Source organism: Lithobates pipiens, unplaced genomic scaffold, assembly GCF_037356315.1.
Source record: "Lithobates pipiens isolate NorthernLeopardFrog02 unplaced genomic scaffold, aLitPip1_a1.2 Scaffold_1, whole genome shotgun sequence".
NCBI classification, from domain to species: Eukaryota; Metazoa; Chordata; class Amphibia; order Anura; family Ranidae; genus Lithobates; species Lithobates pipiens.
Window position 1 is genome coordinate 182,915,295 of NW_027507685.1, and position 23,832 is coordinate 182,939,126.

At 43.3% G+C, this 23,832-nt stretch overlaps 1 protein-coding gene across 2 annotated transcripts in view; it reads right to left on the bottom strand.

The window, feature by feature from the left end:
* Window positions 1–23,468, bottom strand: part of MVB12B (multivesicular body subunit 12B) — a 270,594-nt gene extending 247,126 nt beyond the window's left edge. Inside the window, exon 1 of one of the 2 annotated variants that reach the window (XM_077478994.1) lies at window positions 23,338–23,468. The gene's annotated coding sequence lies outside the window, so the exon portion shown is untranslated. The remainder of the gene's footprint in view (window positions 1–23,337) is intronic. The other variant, XM_077478988.1, reaches the window with a different exon arrangement.
* Between the last annotated feature and the right edge of the window lie 364 nt (window positions 23,469–23,832).

Below are 23,832 nucleotides of genomic sequence, written 5' to 3' on the forward strand. Positions count from 1 at the left end.
ACTTTCCATTCTATCCGGAAACATAGGTATTTAAATTTTCCATTATTCCAATTCTTCAAACTCTATTAATCCACGTGGAAATCTGGGGTGCTCTTGGCTCCTTCCAACACATTGGAATGCAGCTTTTTACTGCATTTACCAAGTGGCATACCAGCAAGTTCTTACATCTCTCAATTGGGATTTGTAAACGTTGTAATAGGAAAAATGCCAGGTCCTCAGGGATCTGATATTCAGTAAACAATTGAGTAATTCTCTGTACTTCTTGCCAGAACTGTCTAATTACTGGTCATAACCAAAAAAATATGTAATATAGTACTTCTTTCTTGGCAGTCTCTCCAGCAGCCATCTGAAGCGTCTGGGAAAAATGTGTTCAATATTGATGGAGTATAGTACCAACATGTTAATAATTTGTAATTCAGCTCCTGTATCTTATTACACCTAGATGATTTTAGCGTCAGGTGTATTATTTTCTGATGTTGGTCTGATGTTTGGTTTGGTTTGGTCCAGATCTCTCTCTCATTTAACCAGACTTGTCATTATAAGGTCCTTTGGAGGTGCTGTCAACAGTGCGTACATCATAGAGATAATATGGGGAAGGGGCCCCTTCTCTTCGCAATACCTCTCAAATTTTGTACGTGGTCGTCCATAACTTTCCGTCGGTCCCAGTGTTTCCAAGAAATGTCTTATCTGTTGTGCTTGCCAGAAAGGTATTTCATATTGTCCTGCCTGTTGCATTAGAAGTTCTATTGTTGGCCATTTATTAGAGATCGAGAAATGGGAGGCTTGAAAGCACCCTTTCTCTCTCAATTTCCCAAATACTCCTGGCTCTAAATCTGGATTTTCCAAAATGGGAAACAGAGGGGAATTTGGGGTGGAAAATTTAGGTTTCTGAACTATCCTAGAAACTATATGGAGTGTAGGGCCTATTGTAGGATGTGTTTTTACCGTGGGGGGTAAGGCTGCATAACACCATGTGGCTCTATTTATTGGGACTGGGCTTATGTGTTGTTCAATGGTGGTCCACAATTTATAATCCCTGTGTCTATACCAGTTTGTCAGGTCACCTGAGACCAGGTGACACATGCACTCCGTAGGAGTCGGAAGTGCACCGCTAGGTAGTGGACCTTAGGACTGACTGCTGCGGATTGTACACCAGGGAGATTCAGGACACAGGTCTACAGGATCACTAACACAGATCCCAATGGAAGCTGGAGCATAGATTCCCTAGGGTGCGGAGTCTAAGAGCCAGCGGGTGTTCGCCAGAGCCTCCAGTGGTGAGGATGGACTTTGCTGCAGTCTGGCTCACACTCACAGTAGACTACAGGAGAAGGAAGCAGCAGGCTGGAACGACAAGGATAGTAAGGGGATACGGTTGAGGTCAGGGCAACTAGCAGACAGGAACCACAGAGTACACGCCAAAGGTTCAGGGTCACAGGCAGACAGGGATGGTCAGGGACATGCAAAAGGTCAAGGTCACAAGCAGACAGGAATCGTTGAGAACACGCCAAGGTCGGTAACAGAGTCAAACATAGAGCACACGGCAAGCAGGAACCAGGAAGCCAAACACACAATGAATACACAATGATCAGCACCGATGGCTTGCAGTGCACAGGTTAATATCGGGTTCCCTAATAGGGCCTGGGGGGGGAGCCATGCTTAGAGGAGAGGTTATAAAAACCACCAGGTGGAAGTGGCTAGCCTCTTAGTCTGAACACATGAGGGGAGGTAAGCAAACACAGGAAGATCACTGCATAACCATGAGAGTACACTCCCCCTTACGAGGCCTCCCCCTCCCTTGTCTGGATCCAGGCTTAAAGGGAAACTCCAGATGGAACCTCTTTAACAGACAAGGAGCAAAGACCTCAGATGCAGTGATCCAAGACCTCTCCTCAGGGCCAAACCCTTTCCAATGTAAGAGGTACTGAAGAATGCCTTTACGGAGCCGGGAATCCAAAACTTGACTAACCTCGTATTTTAGATTATCCTCAGAGACCGGAACCGAGGTAGGGAGAGGACGAGAGGGCTTGAGGACTAAAGTCTTTTTAGGAATGGGTAAGGGCATGAGAATATCAGGAGTCTGAGCAGGGTCCCCCAGACCCTTAAAGTGGAGCTGGATATCCAGCACAGGACCACTAGACTGGGCAGGGGTCAGTGGATCCCTGAGGTCAGGTTGGTTAGAAGGTGACATGTTACAAGAGTCAAGCTGGATAGCTGAAACACAAACAGAATGCAGAGAGCCCTGAGAAAAAGATTAAAAACCCCACCTGGCCGAATGAGGTATTCTATCCAAAGGATGGATTGAGCCTCTTAAACGAGTTTGAACGGGCATAGTAGCAGTAGGGTGAGGCCAGGTTACAGAAGGTCCTGAACAAGAAGCAGGAAGCTCATTGGGCATGGGCTGGACTGGCATAACTGGTGCAGAGGCCGACTGAATAGTATTGTCAGGTGTAGCGACCATCTCAGGGCATAGCGACTGTGGAACTTGCAGACAAGTTAGCCTGGCTGTGCGTCCAAGGGAGATTAGGGACAGGCAAAGGTAAATGGTTATGCAAACTGGAGTGAAGGATCGACTCAGGTTCATAGGTGGGCCCCTCATCCAGAGTATCACATGACCTAGAGAGTGCACCAGTCCGACTATTGCAGGCCACATCCCAGAGATTGCTATATACAGCGGGAAGAGCAGAAGATACTGGGATGGTGGTAACAGGAAGTTTCTCTTTTGGGGTACCCTTGAGTAGGCAGGAAGGGGAACAGGTGGAACCCCAAGCCAGGATCTGTCCAGCAGACCAATCAACATGTGGAGAATGGAGCCGTAACCCAGGAAGACCTAATATGATAGTAGATGAAGCCTTAGGTAAGACAAGGAAGGATATCCACTCCTGGTGGAGTGTCCCTACTCACATCTTAACAGGAAGGGTCTGGAAGCGGATAGGGCCCCCTGGGAGAACAGTGCCATCAATCGCCAAGACCACCAATGGCATTGTAAGGGGCAAAAGGGTAAGTCTCATGGAGGATGCAGTATCCCAATCCATGAAATTGGCAGCGGTTCCGGAATCCAGATGTGCTGAGACCGAACGAGAGGAAGCACCAACATGAAGCAACACAGAAAGGAGAAAACGAGAAGGTGAAGGTGATATTTCAGGGTCTAATACTCCACCTTCGAGATGTATTAGCCCTGAGCGTTTTTCCGGACGAAGAGAACAAGTGTCACGGAAATTACCTTTAGCCCCACAATAGAGGCATAGGCCCAGAGTTCTGCGCCTAGCGCGTTCTTCGGGAGATAACTTTGTCCGGCCCAACTGCATAGGTTCCTCCGCAGGCAGGGGGTGCTCCTCGGATTGAAGAGAAGGGACTGGGAGCTCAGGCTGCCTAAAGAACGGGGAGTGCTGGTGTCTTTTTTCCAGTGCCCTCTCCTGAAAGCGAATATCGATCTAGTTACACAAGGTGATGACATTGTCCAGATCAGCAGGAAGGGATCTTCCTGCTAATTCATCCTTCACTCTATCAGAGAGGCCATGTAAAAAGGTTGCAACTAGGGCCTCATTATTCCAGCTCAATTCAGCTGCAAGGATACGGAACTGAAGAGCATACTGTCCCACAGAAGCGGACTCTTGACGGAGACGTAAAAGAGCGCTAGCTGCTGAGGAGACACGACCCGGTTCCTCGAAGATATTCCAAAAAAGTTTCAAGAAATCAGACAGGCTAGAAACCACTGGATCATTCAGTTCCCACAGAGGCGCAGCCCAAGCTAGCGCCTCGCCGGACAGGAGGGATATAATATATGCTACTTTCGCCCGATCGGACAGGACGTTTTGGGGCTGAAGTTCAAAATGAATTGTACACTGGCTAAGGAACCCCCTGCAAGCCTTGGAGTCCCCAGAGAAACGGGCCGGAGCTGGTAGTTGTAATAAATGTGTGGCTGCGACTGATGCGATAGGTGCAGCGGCAGATAGCGGTTGAGGTTGTTGAAGCGGGGTCCTAATGAGGCCTGAACCTGTTCAACACGGGATGCCAAATCCTGAAGGAATCGCATCACCTGGGTCTGATGTGATTCTTGGGTCTCAAGTCTGCGAACTAAGCCCTGCAGTGGATCATCTGCGGGTAGCGGCACATCAGCTGGGTCCATGGCTGATCAAACTGTCAGGTCACCTGAGACCAGGTGACAGATGCACTCCGTAGGAGTCGGAAGTGCACCGCTAGGTAGTGGACCGTAGGACTGACTGCTGCGGATTGTACCCAGGGAGATTCAGGACACAGGTCTACAGGATCACTAACACATATCCCAATGGAAGCTAGAGCACAGATTCCCCAGGGCGCGGAGTCTAAGGCCGCGTACACACGCGCGGACTGTTCGCCCAACTTTGTCCGTCCAACAGTTTCGGCAAACAGTCCGCTCAAACTTAGCATGGACGGACATGGCCACACACGACGGACGAACACACGGGCGGACTGTTCGCCCAACCTTGTCCGCTGAACAGTGTTTGGGCGGACAGTCCGCTCGTGTGTGGGGCTTTAGCGGACAGTTTCAGCGGACAGTTGGCCGAACAAGGTCTTACGGAAATTCCGAAAAACTGTCCGCTGAAACAAGGTTTCAGCGGACTGTTCGCTCGTGTGTAGGCTTGTTCGGCCAACTAAGTCTCGCGCATGCTCAGAAAGGATTTCCACGTCGGAAGGTTGCATTGCAGTGTATTGGACGTCGAAATTTTCGATCCGTCGTGCGTGCCGAAACGTCATCGCGCACGGTTTCAGCAAACTGTTCGTCCGTCGTGTGTGGCCATGTCCGTCCATGCTAAGTTTGAGCGGACTGTTTGCCGAAACTGTTGGACGGACAAAGTTGGGCGAACAGTCCGCGCGTGTGTACGCGGCCTTAGAGCCAGCAGGTGTTCACCAGAGCCTCCAGTGGTGAGGATGGACTTCGCTGCAGTCTGGCTCCAGGTCGCGGCCCCTAGGGCCTCACAGCTCACGCTCACAGTAGACTACAGGAGAAGGAAGCAGCAGGCTGGAACGACAAGGATAGTAAGGGGATACGGTTGAGGTAAGGGCAACTAGCAGACAGGAACAACAGAGTACATGCCAAAAGTTCAGGGTCACAGGCAGACAGGGATGGTCAGGGACATGCAAAAGGTCAAGGTCACAAGCAGACAGGAATCGTTGAGAACACGCCAAGGTCGGTAACAGAGTCAAACATAGAGCACACAGCAAGCAGGAACCAGGAAGCCAAATACACAATGGTTGATCAGCACCGATGGCTTGCAGTGCACAGGTTAATATAGGGTTCCCTGATGGGGCCTGGGGTGGAGCTATGCTTAGAGGAGAGGTTATAAAAACCACCAGGTGGAAGTGGCTGAACACATGAGGGGAGGTAAGCAAACACAGGAAGATCACCGCATAACCATGGCACAGTCAATTATTCTGCCGAGCTGGGCGGCCTGATAATACTTATATAAGTCTGGTGCCGCAATTCCTCCTGCTTCTTTAGATAATGTCAACAGACTTCTGTTAATCCTTGGGCGTGTACTCGCCCAAATAAATTTTGTGAACTCAGCTCGAATTTGACAAAAGATGACCATGGGGATAGAAATAGATAACGCCTGGAAGAGATACAGGAATTTTGGTACTATATTCATTTTTAGAATATTACATCTCTCAGATGTGCTAGTTCAATTCCTATTTCCTTTTCTTGTGTCCTCTTATGTTGTGTCTCTATTTACTGTATCTCTTCTATGCTACGTTCATATACTACCTATTACATGTTCTTTTGGATTCTACCAACTTGAACACACAATATACCTATTACTGTGGAGACACACATCAAGTCCGGCGTTTTTATGATGTTACTAATGTGATACCAATATACGGCTATGACAATATGCTATTATGTATTATGTTATGAAATTAAAGTTTCCTTGTTTTACTATATGATATTGTATGCATTTGGTCACAATTATGGTTTATCCACCAGACATAATTGTGCTGTTACCTCCCCGGCTGCATGTTTCATATAAAGTCCCAAACCTTGTTCTCATTTACCCAAGTCTCTAGCAAAAGCAAAGTTGCACTGGTGAGTCTACATCAAGAGCTCTGCAAGTCTACAGCCTGAAAATTCAGCCATATTGACCCCTGTGGTGGGATGACGTTCGCACAACATAACTGAACCAGAACCTGCAGCAAAATGTTTGCAAAGAAAGTGGACCTGAAATCATGCAATGCGGACTTCCTGCAATTGTGCAATGAACTTGTGAAGCCTGGCAAGTCTAGAAATAGCTTAGCAAGTAATTTTCAAACTTGCAGCACATATGTAAATGCAGTTTCGAAAAATGAATAGATCTGCAATTTTTTATTTTTTTTTATAAATAGGAATTTATCTATTACAGGGGTCTATTTACAAATTATTAGTTGGGTGAATGTCACAAACGTGTGCAGGCTGGAAGAAATTTCCCTGTATTTTCTATAATAGATTCATTCGTCAGCTCTATCTAGTGGCCAAAATGTGGTATAGTTTTCTGAAATGTATCAATGAAAAAAATATATTCCAGTAAAACCTTGGTTTGAGGGTAAGTTGGTTGGAGAGCGTTTTGCAATACAAGCACAATTTAAAAAAAAAAATTTGACTTGATAAACAAGCGATGTCTTGATATACAAGTAGCATCACGTCACAACTGAGTATAAAAGAGAAGAGAGGTGCCTCTAAGTGTAGTAATATGTTTACATTTAATGAAGGTACAACATTTACCAACTCACATGATTGATGATTAAAACAGGCACATCTAAGTATGCAGGCATCCGGGGTAAAGTTGTCCACACAGATAAACCTCCGCACCGCTATCTAAGTCATGCCTTCCACTCTGCGCTCCATGCCTCGGTTTCAGATTGCTCTACTGCAGGGTAGTCTTCCCGGTCAAGATTGCAGACTAACTGCGGTGAGAGCCGGCACTGCGGAGGGCGGTCTATGAGGACAGCTTTACCACGGATGCCTGTATACCTAGATGTGCCTCTTTTAATCATGTGATTTGCTAAATGTTGTACCTTCATTAAATGTATTCATATTGCTACACTTAGAGGCCCTCTCTTCTCTTTTATACTCTGTAGCTCCTGCTGGATTTAGCTTCTAATCCCCTTGTGGAGGCGGCCATTTGTGGATGGACATTTTATGGTTACACAACCTATCACATTGCTATGATCTTTTTATATGGACTATAAATGGAAAGCCCTATGAATAAATGGTTGTGGAACGATTCATCTGAACTTCCACTATTTACTATGGGGAAATTTGCTTTGATATACAAGTGCTTTGGATTACAAGCATGTTTGCATGAACGAATTATGCTCGCAATCCAAGGTTTTACTGTACATTCTGGCCATTAGATGTGCAGATGATCACCGGAATTATTCTTTTTCAAAACATATAGGGAAATGTCATCTAGCCTGCACAAGTGCCTGAGACATTCATCCAATGAATGTTTTATAAACAGAATATTTATGCCATGTACACACGGTCGGACTTTCCGGCAGAAAAAGTCAGACGGAATCATTTCATCGGATAATCCGATCGTGTGTGGGCTTTAGCGGACTTTTTTTTCGAAAATTCTGATGGACCTAGAAATAGAACATGTTTTAAATCTTTCCAACGGAATCAATTTCTATCGGGAAAACGGTTCGTTTGTATGCTTTTCCGACGGACCAAAAACAACGCACGGGCAGCTATTAGCTACTGGCTATTGAACTTCCTTTTTCTAGTCCTGTCGTATGTGTTGTACGTCACCGTGTTCTAAATAATTGGACTTTGGTGTGATCGTGTATAGGCAAGTCCGTTTAAGCGGAACTCCGTCGGAAAAACTGTCGGTTTATTCTAACGGAAAAAACGGTTGTGTGTACGCGGCATTAGGGCTTGTTTACACTTGCTTCAAAATGTGGCATTGGACACACTTTTTTTAAAGCGCTCTGAATGCCAATCAAAGCACCTGTCACTAAGTAAAATGATAAGCTTACAGTGTCCTGTTTATACGTGGTGTCTGCTTTGCTTAGTCTCAAAAATGATACCGCATGTCGCTTTCTTGGTGCTTCAAAGCATCTCCATAGCGTCCATAGAAGTCTAAGACAAAGCTCGCTAACCGCACCTGCAGCTATTGAGGGGCTTTTTTTCAGTGTTAGATTTGCTTTGTTTTGGAGGTATATTTAGGTATGAGATATCCCAGGATGCACTGTGAAACCAACACTCTAACCAGGAAGATGCTACCAGCAGTCACTTCCAGTTCATGCATGTATATTCTGGAAGTGTCTGGTACAGACGTCACATCAGCTGTGCAGCAGGAAGGTGAGTGGAATCTGGACAGTAATGGAGCAACTAGCAGACAGACATGGTGTGCAACTTTGGAACGCTATAGCAGATGAGTATGGGGCCAGAGAGAAAGGACTAAGAGGTAGAGGATCAGCAGAGCTGGGGAACAGGAGAAACTAGCAATGTCACATTCGGTGTGCAGTGTGGGAGCAATACAGCGGGAAGTGAACGAGGACCAGAGAGGGAGGAGGATCAGCAAACCAGAGGATCAGAAGGACTGGGGGTTACTACTGAGAGGGGCATCAGCAGAGCCGGGGTTTACTACTGAGCAGGGGATAAGTAGAGCTGGGAGTTACTACTGAGCAGGGGATAGGTAGAGCTGGGCGCTACCACTGAGTGGGGCATCAGCAGAGCCGGGGTTTACTACTGAGCAGGGGATAGGTAGAGCTGGGTGCTACCACTGAGTGGGGCATCAGCAGAGCCGGGGGGTTTACTACTGAGCAGGGGATAAGTAGAGCTGGGAGTTACTACTGAGCAGGGGATAGGTAGAGCTGGGCGCTACCACTGAGTGGGGCATCAGCAGAGCCGGGGTTTACTACTGAGCAGGGGACAGGTAGAGCTGGTAGTTACTACTGAGCAGGGGATAAGTAGAGCTGGGCGCTACCACTGAGTGGGGCATCAGCAAAGCTGTGCATACTAGTGGGGCATCAGCATAGCTGGGAGTACTACTGAGTAGGGGATCTGTTGAATTAGGGTACCAATAAGCTGGTGGTCTGATGAACAGGGGTACCAATGAGCTGGGGATTTGCTAACCATGGGTACTAATGAGCTGGGGATCTGCTGAGTGGGGGTACTACTGAGCTCCTTTAAAACAATTTGAAAATCAACTCACAAAGAGCATTTGCCAAGCTACATTAAAGCTTCAAAAAAGTATTGAAGCACCACCAAAGCATTGCAGAAGCATCAAAAACACATAAAAAAGTGGTAGGGGCTTTGTGTGTTAAAGTTGAAGCAAGTGTAAATGATTCCTTAGGGGTGTATTTATAAGAAATTTGCACAGAAATTCTCTAAGTGAAAGTACATTTACATTCCTTCTATGAAAATGGGGCAAAAAAAAAATAAATGTTATACAACAATTTCCTGTGCTGGATGAATGTCTTTGGTTTAGACTGGGTTCACAGCTACAGTAAGTCAGATGCGGTTTGCAGCAGGGGTCCGGTGCGTCCATGTTGTTCGTTTCAGGGACGAATCGGGGCTGAATTTTTGCCTGAATTTGACCCTGAAACGGAGCCTTCCTGTGCAGGCCGCTCCCGGGCCTCCACGGAGATATGTGTAGGAAACTTGAAAAAAATGGAAAGTACTGCATTTGGCCACTAGATGGCTGTAAGTATCAAAGATAAGTCCTCTGATGCCGAGAGCCATCTAGTGCCTGCATGTACTTTTTTTTGTTTTAAATTAAAGTCCAACTTCAAAAATTCACCCTTGTCATGGCACCGCATCTGCATGGCAAGATTTAACTGCTTGCTTAGGTCTAGGGGCTTGGAAAAGAAGATTTACTTAGCTAGTTTTCTGCTCATCTGCGCTCCTAGAGTGGTCCCCACGGCATCTTCTCCCCCATATTCCAGTGCTCTAAGGTCTTAATGTCACCAATATCATAACTGCATTGGATATAATAGTGATGCTAAGTTAAAGTCCACCGCTGGTGGAGGGGAGGATCGGGTATATAAAAATGCTTTTACTCTCCCCTATATTAAACAAGTAGTTAACCCTTGCAGTGCAGGCGCAGCCACATTGCAAGGGAGAATTTTCTGATTTCTTAAAGCTGAGATTTAATCCTTTTGCTGGCAGAGCTGTTTTTTGTGTTGTTTCCACATGTTTAAAATATAATTTTAGGCCTGAAGATTGCATAAACCACCAAAACATTACATATTTCCTGAAAGAAAACACATTAAAGAATAAAATAGTGGTAGTTCCATTTTTTTATGTCACACAATATCACCACAAAGGCCTAGGTAATGCAAAATTTCAGTAAAAAATACTCTAAAGTTAATTTTAGGGCACACAATCTCAATATATTACCCTATTTTTTGATAAAATATAAAAGAAGGGGTTGCACCGATTAAATAGATATCCAACATGTCAACCTTAAATTTGCGTACTCCCATAAAATGGCAAAAAAAACTTCAGTACCCTATATTTTTCTTAAGGGATTCTTTAAAAGCCCCTACAGGTCATCAGTTTAATGTTACAAAGGAGGTCTGGTGCCAGAATTATTGTTCGCACTTCAGGAACAATCAACTTTTTTATGTGTAGGCACCCCCGACATGTGCGTTTTTAACTTTCATTTTTGACAATTTACAAAACAGTGTTTTTCAGTTTTGTCATCACATGGAGAACAAAAAGTCCCCTATGTAATGATTTTTTGGTGATAGGTTTTCTTTAATGAGACATCTGGGGGTCTAAAAGACCTAGGGGAGGAGAAACAGCAGATCACTGATCTTCCCAGTAAATGGCTGCGCAGGAGGGGAGACAAGTCAACAAAAGTCTTAACCAGTGGAGGACAGGCAGGCTATGCTCCCTGCACAGCGAAAAAACTAAGAAGGGGGGCTTCAAAAAGATTTGGGGGGATTTTATGTGCTTGGGTATAACTTTTATTTTTGACAATTTACAAAAAAAAGTTTTTATTTTACTTTTTTTTTGTCATCACACGGGGGGACAAAAAGCACTGGAGGACAGGCAGGCTATACCCCCAGCTCAGCCAATAAACTGACCACATTAAGACCCCTTTCACACAGAGGCAGTTTTCTGGCATTTTAGCTCTAGAAATAGCACCTGTAAAGCGCCTGAAAACTGCCTCCCATTCTCTAGAATGGGTGCTTTCACACCCGGGCGGTGCACTTGCGGGACGTTCGGAAAAGTCCTGGAAGCAGCATCTATTGGGGGGTTGGGGATCGCTGTATACAGCACTCCCAAAACACCCTTGCCCATTGCAATGAATGGGAAGCTCTTCCGAAGTGCCTGAAAAGTGCTGCAACACGGGAATTTTTAACCCCTTCTTAGGGGTTAAAAGTGCCCCGCTATCGGCTGAAAAGCGTTGCAAAAGCAAAAAAACCCTCAAACAGCGGCGCTTTACTGCTAACGGCTTCCGCATTCAGTGTGAAGCAGCCTCAGAAGGATGTACCTCTATGCCTAGTGTGGTCAGTTTGAAATTTCTGGAAACTGGCAGGACCACCAGGTATTCCCGCAAAGGAAGAAATACAAAGAGAACAGGATACTATCTAGCACAAGTACATGGTACAACAGGCATATGTCAGGAATATAAAATGTTAAAGCGTAACTCCACCTTTGTTGCGTAATAAAAATATTCCTGCTCTGGGTGATAAATGTACATTGCAGGAATTTTAACAAACGTTGTTGTAGATTCCTACCTTTTGTTTTTTCTGAAGAAATCCCTGTGTGTTTGTCTGTGTCCATGTGTGAATCTAATGGGAGTGTTTTCATAATCATCAATCAGCTGCAGCACATGCAGGGCTCTAATGAGGAGTGTCTCACCAAAAATGACATGTTTGTTGCAGGGGATGCCAAAAATCTGACTTGTATCTTAGTGCAGACTTCTGGGAAAATCAGTGAGTCAATCACACAAGCAAGAAATTATGTTTGGGGGGGGGGGGGGGGGGTGTTCCGGACACTTTCTGTGACCAGAATGCCTCCAGGTAGCCATATATTTTGCATTGCATTGGCAGAAAATTACAGAGCTGCAGATGGAAAAGGAAAGGGCGTTTTTAATAGTCAATTACAATATGACTTGTGTTGCAATTGTATATGCTATATTATTTTTTCTTTATCTGCTATTTTTTTCCCCATGAAAGTGACGTTACCCTTTAACCACTTGCCGACGAGACGTTGTCATTATATGTTCCTCCAAATTGCCGTAGGTGTACGTCGGCTCCTTTAAAGAGCTGTAGCAGGCATGCGCGTGGTCGGCCCGCGATGTCCACCTCCCCTCTGCGATTGTGGGAACGAGAGCCAGAATGGAGATCTGTCAATGTAAACAGACAGATCCCGTTCTGACAGGGTAGTTAGAGAGATATCTACTGTTCCTAGTGATTAGGAACAGCGATCTTTCTCCTCCTTCAGTTACCCCCCCCCCCCCCCCCCTACAGTTAGAAACACTCCCAGGGAACACATTTATCCCCTTAATTGCTCCCTAGTGTTAACATCTTCTCTGGCAGCGGCAATGCGTTACTATTTTTAGCTCTGATTGGTGTCAAAAGTGTCTGATCTGTCCGCCGCAATGTCCTGCTAAAATCGCAGATCATCAAAAAAATGGCATAAATCTATCCCCTATTTTGTAGACGCTATAACTTTTGTGCAAACCAATCAATATACGCTTATTGCAAATGTTTTAACCAAAAATATGTAGAAGAATACATATTGGCCTAAACTGATGAGGACATTTATTATAGCAAAAAGTAAAAAATATATATATTTTTTTTTTAAATTGTCACTCATTTTTTGTTTATAGCGCAAAAAAATTAAAAACACAGCAGTGATCAAATACCACCAAAAGAAAGCTCTATTTGTGGGGAAAAAAGGCCATCCATTTTGTTTGGGTACAACATTGCACGACCGCGCAATTGTTAGTTAAAGCGACGCAGTGCCGTATCGCAAAACATTACCTGGTCATTAAGGGGGGAAATCTTCCGGTCGGTAAGTAGTTAACTGTTAGGGTAACATATGGCATTCCACCCCAAAAAAATTTAAATTATTACTGTGTTTAAAAAAAATAAATAAAAAAAAAACATTTGGAGAGTTTTTTTTTATTTATTTTTTTACTCACCTCGAAATGCCTGTTGCTAGGGGGTCCCTCCTTCGGCACCTGGGCTCCTGACATCACTTCCCTCGGCGCAGGAAGGGAGATCACCTCTCTCCCCTCCCTCTTGTCAATCATCTGGGACACGGCTCGCACATGCGCAGTGGGTGCCCGGTTGCGAAGCCACAGCCGGGTGCCCGCAGTTAAAATGCCAGCACCGGGGGCAGGGGGAGATGAGCGGGGCTTTGATCCCCCGCATCACTGGACCCTGGGATAGGTAAGTGTATGATTATTAAAAGTCAGAAGCTGCAGTATTAGCAGCTGCTGACTTTTAATTTTTTTTATTTATTTTTTTAAGCGGAACACTGCTTTAATTTAAAATGGAAAAAAAACAATCACCTTTGGCCACTAGATGGCTCTCAGTATCATAGAAGTTTTCTATCATACTTAGCACCATCTAATGGCTGAATCCGGTATTTTCTATTTTTATTTTTTTCATCCAGCACAGGAAAAAGTCACAAAATATTTATTTTTTTCTCCCAGTACGCATACAAATGAGTTTAAATTTACTTTCACTTAGCAAATTACTAAGCATATATTTTTTTTTTATAAAGACAGCCCTCAGCAACATGGTTTTTCTCTTTACACATTCATACTGCGCTGGAATGAAGGACTAATGAGATAATATGGATAGTTTATTTGGATAACCAGACTTTTCTTTAGTCAGACAGTTTGATAAATAAGTCCCATTGAGACCAATTTAAAATGGAGAAAAAACAGTAGTGATGCCTCTATAAACCAATGAGATTCCAGCTGTCATTTTCATTAGGACACGTTAGAAAAGCAAGTGAAGACCCTTTCTGTAAATAGCGCTTTGCTGACAGTTTTCTATAGACTCTGGGATGTCTTGGATGTACAATATTTAATTTTAGGAGGATGTCATAATGCAAATTCCTATAGTCGCTGAGCATTCCATCTCTCCAGTGTAGCAAGGAGGAGCGCTCCCTGAACTTCATTCACAGTTATGTTGAAGATCTGCAAATCTAATGATCATCACTTTACTGGAGAACAGGTACTGCAACTTAACACCCTCAACACACTAGATTTAAAGTGTATTGAAAACCAAAACCCTTACAATCCAACTCAGGACAAATAAAAAAAACGATGCCTTGGGGGCTAATTGCTCACTTATACCCAAGGAAAAATAAAAGGTGATTTACTTACTCGATCCTCTGTTCTTCCCTGTGGCTAGACCTGTCCCGGCAATGTATGCACCCCACACTCCACCAATCTAGGGTCTTGATTTCATCAGGACTAAAGCAGGGTCCATAGCCCTGCACTGAACGTGAGGATGCAGAAGGACCATATATTGTGGTGGAGCGCCGCCAGCTGGTAAATGGGGGATCAGGTACTTAAAACCGTTTCTCCTCTACCTTAGACAAAACAAGCCTTTAACCACTTAAGGACCAAGCCTCTGAGATTTGTTGTTTACAAATTAAAAACTGTTTGTTTTTTTTGCTAGAAAATTATTTAAAACTCCCAAAAATTATGAAAAAAATTCTAACACCCTAGGGCAGTGATGGCGAACCTTGGCACCCCAGATGTTTTGGAACTACATTTCCCATGATGCTCATCTACACTGCAGAGTGCATGAGCATCATGGGAAATGTAGTTCTAAAACATCTGGGGTGCCAAGGTTCGCCATCACTGCCCTAGGGAATAAAATGACGGTCGCTGCAATAGTTTCTGTCACACCGTATTTGCACAGCTGTCTTACAAGCGCACTTTTTTTGGAAAAAATACACTTTTTTTAATTCAAAAATAAGACAGCAGTAAAGTTAGCCCATTTTTTTAATATTGTGCAAGATAATGTTATGCCAAATAAATTGATACCCGACATGTCACGCTTCAAAACCGCGCCCACTTGTGGAATGGCGACAAACTTTTACCCTTAAAAATCTCTATAGGTGACGTTTAAAAAATTCTACAGGTTACATGTTTTGAGTTACAGAGAAGGTCTAGGTCTAGAATTATTGTTCTCACTCTACTGATTCTGGCAATATCTCACATATGTGGTTTGAACACCGTTTTCATATGCGGGTGCTACTCACGTATGCATTCGCTTCTACACGCGAGCTTGGCGGGATGGGGTGTGTTTTAAACATGGGATTTTTTTCTTATTTATTTTACCTTTTATTTTTTTTTAAATGTTGTCACTTATATTCCTATTACAAAGAATGTAAACATCCCCTGTAACAGAAAAAAAGCACGCCAGGGCCTCTTAAATATGAGATCTGGGGTCAAAACGACCTCAGATCTCATATTTACACAAAAATGCAATAACAAAAAAAGGCCCTTTAAGAGCTATGGGCGGAAGTGACGTTTTGACGTCGCTTCAGCCCTGCAATGGTATGGAGATGGGTGGGGGCCATCTTCTCCTCACTCGTCTCCATACTACACACGGAAGAGGACCTGACCGCCTCCGCCGCTGCCGACACCAGAGAGCCAGGGGGGGGGGGGGCTCTCCCCCCCCGATAAGAGTGATCTTGCGGTGAATCCGCCACAGACATCACTATTATCGGAAACCGAACATATATCCGCATATGGTGGTCCGGAAGTGGTTAACCTACTGCAGTGCAGGATTTTTTTATTCTCCCAGAGTTGGGCTTTGAAGTGTTACTAAACCCACAACATTAAAATCAGTCTGTACAGTATCTGCAGTAAAACATGCTTGTTATACTCACTGTGGAACCTAAGGGGTTAATCCTCTGCATTGTGTAAAAAAGCTGTTTAAACCTGTCCTTGCCTTCTTCCACTGTCCACTGTCCCCAATCCATCTGCTGACAGAACAGAGACTAGGGGACAAGCTGCACATGCTCAGTTTGGTGTGTATTGCTGGAGAGTTTTTTATTTTTCCTGGGAGGATGCATGTGATCAGCACAGGGCCAATCAGCACTGTCCACTCCAGACAGAGGGTCAGGAGTCCTGCAGCCCGATAGGACAGTCAGAGGAGAATGAAAACTCCTCTTACAAGCTTTAGCCAGACATTGATACAAGTCACAAGACTGCTATATGATGAGGAAAGGTATTTAGCAGTTTATATTTACTAAAACAATTGCATTTCCATGTTCTGTGTACTGTGGGAGACCAGATATAGTGAATGCAGGCTCCTGGGTTTAGTAACACTTTAAGGCTGTACTCCATCTAACACTTTATAAGGAGCTACAGCATGCAAATGCTTACAATATGCATATACAGGTATGCTGATCATTGTAGGCACCTCTGTCAATGGTATATGGTTTGTCTTAATACGCCAACTGACACTTTTGCCAGACAGCTTGGTCATTTAAAGTAAGTTGAGAAAATAACTGTTACTGCCCAGATCACCAGGTGAAAATAAAGGAGATAAAAAGCCTAAAAAAAGAAAACGAATGCAGTCACCACATTTAAAGCTGGCTATACACTAGCAAACTTTTACAAAAAGTTTTGTCAATAAATTTGATAATGTTAACCAAAAACGACATTTACGGTTAGACATTTTTTGAAGAAAAATGTTCCATCCTGCTCTTTCAAATGTTCTCATCAATATAGTCATAAGCGATCATCAATTTGCAGGGCTGGATTTTCCACTAGGCAGTGTGGGCATGAGCCTACAGGAGCCCATACAGACTTGGCGGCAAAAGGGTTAAAAAAAAAACAGTACTGCAACCGCATGGAATGCACATGATTGCGTTGCGGTGGTGCTGCATTTACAGGGATATATCAGGTGTTGAGTTTCCAACATATCACCTCCTCACACACAATCCAGTGGCTGCAACCAGCAAGATTGTGTGTAAGGTGGATACATTTGGGTGGCTGTACTGCTGCCTGATTGCTTCCACACTGCCATGCCTTGATTCCACACTGTAATACAGGCATCTGCAGCAGTTACAGTGGGTGTAGTGTGCCTCCTGCACAGTATACGCCCGAAGTTACCCCTTATTGCTGGTGTTGTTCTGTTTCTGTAATACAGGCAGCTGCAGCAGTTACAGTGGGTGTAGTGTGCCTCCTGCACAGTATACACCCGAAGTTACCCCTTATTGCTGGTGTTGTTCTGTTTCTGTAATACAGGCAGCTGCAGCAGTTACAGTGGGTGTTGTGTGCCTCCTGCACAGTATACACCCAAAGTTACCCCTTATTGCTGGTGTTGTTCAGTTTCTGTAATACAGGCATCTGCAACAGTTACAGTGGGTGTAGTGTGCCTCCTGCACAGTATACACCTGAAGATACCCTTTATTGCTGGTGTTGTTCTGTTGCATATCTTAAATATTAGCCTTTAAAATTAGCACTTTTGATTTAGAACGTTCGAGTCCCACAGACTTTAATAGGGTTCTAAAGTTCGTACGAATTTTCGGTCTGTTCAAAGGTTCTGGTGCGAATCGGGGGGGGGGGGGGGGGGGGGTTCGGCTCATCCTTAATTGCAATACATTCAGTGCCCAAAGGAGGCATGAAGGGTCTAAAAGAGGTGTCACCTAACAATTATCACATGGGCATACTTCTCAACATTTTGAGATGGGAATGAGGGACATCTATCAGCAAAAGTAGGCAGGCATAGGACACACCCCTTGCCACACCCCATTAAAGGAGAATTGTACAAATAAACAAGATTGGTTAAACCCACAAGTGTTTTTTTTTTTTACCACTACTATTCCTTTATATTGGCTTTTAGAATTTACAAATGCAGCAATTCACAAATCAGATGAAAGGTTTAGCACTGGGAAACACTTTTTGACAGTGCATTTTATATACATCTATATAGATCAGACCAAAATGAGGGGCAAATGAGGAGGAATGAGGGACAGAGGGACATTGCTCCAAATCAGGGACAGTTGGGAGCTATACAGGGGGGCCTTTTTTGTCCCCTGTGTGGTTAAAAATAAAAAATGTTAAGAAAAAAATAATAATATTTTTTTCTCCTTTGCAAAAAAATAAAGTTACACCCAAGCACATAAAATCCACACATATAGGGGGTTATTTACAAAAGGCAAATCCACTTTGCACTACAAGTGCACTTGGAAGTACAGTTACTGTAAATCTAAGGGGTAGATCTGAAATGAGGGGAAGCTCTGCTGAATTTATCATCCAATCATGTGCAAGCTAACATGCTGTTTTTTATTTTCCTTGCATGTCTGCCTCAGATCTACAGCGACTTCACTTCAGTGCAATTTCAAATGCACTTTGCACTTGTAGTACAAAGTGGATTTGCCTTTAGTAAATAACCCCCATAAACTCATGTGTTCGAGGCTCCTACACGTGAAAACGTTAATTGTAATACACGTGAGAGCAATAATTCTAGCACAAGACCTCCTCTGTAACACTAAACGGATGACCTATAAGAGGCTTTTGAAGTGTTGCCTATAGAAAATACAGGGTACTGACGTTTGTCGCCTTTTCCCAGGCGCACACAAATTTAAGGCTTGACATTTGCAACTTTGTCTTTCATATTTTACCAAAATTTGGGAAGTTTATTGCACTAATATTCACTTCAGTGTGTTTTTTGCATTAATTTATGATACACATGTTACATATCTCCACACATGATGAAACCAGATAAGAGTATGAAACATATGTTACATAGTAGGTAAGCTCGAAAAAAAGACACAAGTCCATCAAGTCCAACCCATGTGTGTGATTATATGTCAGAATTACAATTGCTGCAGCTCATTTTCAGGGTCTTGGCAATCTATAAGACCCAGACCATCTTTATGTAGAGCAACAATTCTTTTCATAGATCCTCAAAGAGTTCTTTGCCAAGAGGCACCATGTTAAATATCTCCAGTGACCAGTATTAGAGAGTGAGAGCGATAACATCAAATTTAACACACCTGTTCCACATTCACACCTGAGACCTTGTAACTCTAAATGTCGGTTCACACTGAGGCAGCGTGACTGCCTCAGGCGACCAGGACACAACAGCTGCAAAACTACTTCTCTATAGAAGTCAATGCAAGTCGCCTCAAGTCGCCCCCAAAGTCGACCTGTGTCGCTCCAATTAGAATGGTTCCATTGTACAGAACGGGACGCGACTTGTCAGGTTAAGTCGCCTGAAAAGTCGTCCCAGTGTGAACCGACCCTAACGGGTCACATGACACCGGGGAGGGAAAATGGCTAATTCGGCACAATTTGGACATTTTCACTTAGGGGTGTACTCACTTTTTTTGCCAGCGGTTTAGACATTAATGGCTGTGTGTTGAGTTATTTTGAGGAGACAGCAGATGTACACTGTTATACAAGCTGTACACTCACTACTTTACATTGTTGCAAAGTGTCATTTCTTCAGTGTTGTCACATGAAAAGAGATAATAAAATATTTACAAAAATGTGAGGTTTGTGAAATACTGTATGTCGCCATTTCACGTGTGCACACAAATTTAAGGTTTGACATGTTGGGTATCTATTTACTCAGTGCAACCTCGTTTTTCATATTTTATCAAACATTTGGGTAATTTATTGCGCTCTATTCACTTTAGTGTGATTTTTACTGAAATTGTGTGTTTGCTAGACTTTTGCGCTAATTTATCAAGAAATAAAAAGTCAGTCTTACTGTCTTTTTTTTTTTTGGGGGGGGGGGGGGCACTAAAGAATTCTCTGCCTATGGGCTCCTCAGATGTAAATCCGGCGCTGTCCTCACTAATAACTGGAAAATTAAACGAATGTTCCAAAAATTCTACTAGTGTTCAGGCAGCTAAACCCTTTAGCTGTGGAGTGTTTTAAACACACTGGGTGACTGGCAGCTGTAAGATGGAAGTGAATGGGCTGCTTCCACAAACCCCCACACGGCAACGGTCAGTCCTTTCCTCCGTGGATCCCTGCCATGTTTCCTGGGCCCTGCACCAGACCTGGGACCGGCATGGTGGGTGCTCCCGGGTAAAGAGGTGGGAGATCAGCAAACATTTTTTGCTAATCTCCCCTTCCTACTAAGAACAAAGAATCTATGTTTAAAAGATCACTTTTATCACTTTCCCCAGCCAGTCTCATGAGAGAAGAAGCCAGTGGAGCACGATCTGTGCTCCATTGGCTTCAATAGAGGGCCAATGAGACATCTAAAATAACCCCGATGTCTCACTAAAGAGAACCTGTCACCAAAAAAAAAAGGTGTTTTTCTTTTTTGTCCGTGTGATGAAAACTAGGGTTTGGTGGAAAAAAAAAGTATAAAAATAGTTACACCCAAGCACCTAACCCCACCCTCCACCCAAAAAAAAAAAAATCAGATTCCCCCAACCCCTACATACATACATCAAGGGCTCTTACACATGAAAATAGCAATTACGCCACACATTTTACATATCACTGTGCATGCCAGAGTGAGAGCAATAATTCTAGGGCCATTATGCATTGTTAACTCTAATCTAACGACCTGTAGGGGCTTTTATTAAAGCATTGCTTATAGAAAATGTAGGGTATCATGGCACGTTTTATGGGCACACAATTTTAAGGCTTGACATGTTTGGTATCTATTTACTCAGCATAACTTCACCTTTTCTATGCTACCAACAAATTTGGTAATATGTTGCAAAAAAATATACCTTACAGTATTTTTTACTGAGATTTTGTGCTTGATAAACCATTATGCTAATATCGTTGACATTGACATTGACAAAATTAGAACTTCCACCATTTTATTCTGCAGAGTGCTTTCAGAAAATATATAGGTAATATACAATGCTTTGGGAGTTTTAACTAGTCTTCAGGCCTAAGGCCCTCATTGCCTTATTCTCCTGTTTTTCTTTTGCAGGTTTTTGGAGCAGCACCATTCATTTGAATAAGCCTAACTCTGCTTTAAAAATGCACCAAAGAAGCTCATGTACTTTGGCACTGAACCGAGTGCATTTTGTGAAGTGCAATTTTGTGCATTTTTCAGGTGGAAAATGCACAAGACACGCAACTGCTACTTGCATTTGGGGTGCAATTAGGAAATACTGGCACTGCAAGTATGTCTAAGTTTTAACACATTTTTCTCGCATTTGTAGAAATGTGGGCTGAAACGCCCACATTTTCGCCACCCAGATGTGGACAGGGCCCTAAATTACTTTTTATGGTGGTATTGCCCGCGTAACACAACATGCCTGTTTTTTTTGGGGCGAGCTGCAAAAAAAATTTAGGCTTACAGATTGCTGTCAGAGAGCCATTGTCTGGTTTTGGCAAGTGGTTGAAACTAGATAAAAACGCATCTCAACCACCAGAGGTCTAACTAGAACCTTCAGGGCCCTGGTGCAAGAAACCATGAACGACCTCCGTGACCATTGGGACCCTTTCCATCGGTCTCCAGGGGCCATTCCCATAGGTCCATGGCGTCATCATCTCCAAGCTGGGGACTCTTCCCAGTTCCCACTGATCCCGGGGGGCCTTTTACACCCGTTGCGATGCCCTTTGCTTTTTTATGACTATATTGAATCACAAAAGTCACCTTAGGGCCGGTTCACACAAATTTTTTGATCATTTTCTATGCATTCCAGTGCATTTTTGATGCATTTTTAATTTGTACCAGTTTACTGTTTTTTATTTTATTTATTTTGCTTGTATGCATTTTAGTGCACTTTGTTTGTATTTTTGTTGCATTCTGGTGCATTTTGTTCTTAATTTTTTTTGCCATAGCGTCCTGTTTTTTGCTTTTATGTATTTCAGTGCATTTAAGTGTTTTTCCATGACCCAGATGCACTCTATGCAGAAAAAAAATCAGCTTGTTCTACTTTTGACTGCACTGGAATGCACTACACTGGTGTGAACTATGACTTTGGAATCCATGTTCACTACTGACCATGCATTGATGCAGATTAAAAACGCACTGGACTGCATATGGTGTAAACTGGCCCCTATGCCTTGGGGAAAAATAAAGGGTCATTTACTTACCCGATCCTCCGCTCCTCCCCACAGCTAGACCAGTCCCTGCAACGTCTGCACCCCCACACTGCACCAGTCCAGATGTCTGGTCAATTTACTTTTCTGTGACTTTGATGCAATTTGAGTATTGTAGACTGCAATTTTAAATCACAATAGTCGCAAGGAAGTCACAAGAAAATAACAAGCAAGTTGCATGACTTTAGGGTTGCAGCAGTGTGAACCGAGCCGGAGCCAATGTTTTGCAGTGGGCCTTCTGTATTGGACGCCCCCATGGTGGTGGAATGCCAGGGCCCAGTCGCAAGTGCAACCTTTGTGACCCTGTCAAATGCCTTGTTTTGATGCCTGACCAGGGATGACTGGGATTAGATATTTAATAACCTATAAAGCCACAGCATATATCCCATGCCTCCCAACATTTTGAGATCGGAATAAGGGACACCTACTAGCAAATATATGAAAGCAAAGGACAGACGCCCCCTGCTACATAGGAGAATTAACCCAAAAAAAGTTTTATTAAATCCACAGGTGCTTTTTTACCACTGCTATTCCCTTATATTGGCTTTTAAAATTTACAAATGCATACATTTAGAAATGAGATGAAAGGTTTGGCACTGGGAAACACTTTTTGAAAGATAAAAAGTGCATTTTATATACAACTATATAGATCAGCCCAAAATGAGGGACAAATGAGGGGGAAAGAGGGACGGAGGGACATTATTCCAAATCAGGGACAGTCCCTCAAAAACAGGGACAGTTGGGAGCTATGTATATCCAACACTGGAGTACTGGATGCATTTCACTCGGGTTTAGTTTGCCCCTTTTTTCCACCCATATATGACTCTACTACTAGTAGTTACAAATATCTACTCTATATCTTAAATAGTTGAGATCTGTCTAAAACATGCAGAAAATAAATTGGGTATCTGTGAATTATCCACTCAAGCATATATATGTGGGAGGTTAATTATTTTCTAATGGTACTTAATGCAATAGTCCTCAATCTACAGAGTATATATTGTGGTGCTCTTTCTATTCTATAAACCTAGGATGTGTTATCATAGTAACTCTGCTCCGCATATCAATCAGATCCTAACTTTCTCTAGATTAGAAATGATTGCTAACACTGGAACTGGACAGACGCTTTATACTCTAATAAATGCAGTTCACGTTCTGACAGTCCTTGTGTAGGGTTGGATGAAGTCATTACCTCTACAGTGTATAGTCTCAAAATAAAGCTAGACCTGTCAGGATGCATTAATCTCAGTCTATCAATCCTTAGTGTTCTAATGATTTTCCAGGTTTTGTAACTAAAGATATTCTAAACTTATAAAGTAAACCCATCCTCAGTATTTCGGCTTATACTCACATTTTCCAGTGGTGGTCAAGATCACAAGAAAAGTTCTTATGGTCCTTCTAGAGCAGAAGCAGTTAACAGTGTCCAGTCTTGTAGGCTGAACCGCAGGAAATCTCTCTAAGCTATTATAGGGCCATCTGTGGGGGCTGGGGCTGTGTGAGAGATCCTATTCATGGTAGTGACTACACACCCAAAGCTCAATTCTTCTTTGTTCAAAGTCAGCAATCACACTAGCATCACAACAAAGCAGGATGCTTTCTAACCAAGACCCTCAAGATTAGCCATAGGCTTGTAATGATTTTGTCCTGATTTTACATAATAAGTTCAAGCCTGTGGGCAGTAGAAGATATCCCTAGGACTAGGTGAACAATTTGAGGGGTTGAAAAACTTTTGGACTAGTTCGAAAATGTTGTTGTTTTTAAATTGTTTTTCCACCAAAAAATCTGTCACCAGGAGGTGTTTGTCTGTGCTTCTTCCTAATCCCCTTCCACTGGTTCTGTGGCTTGC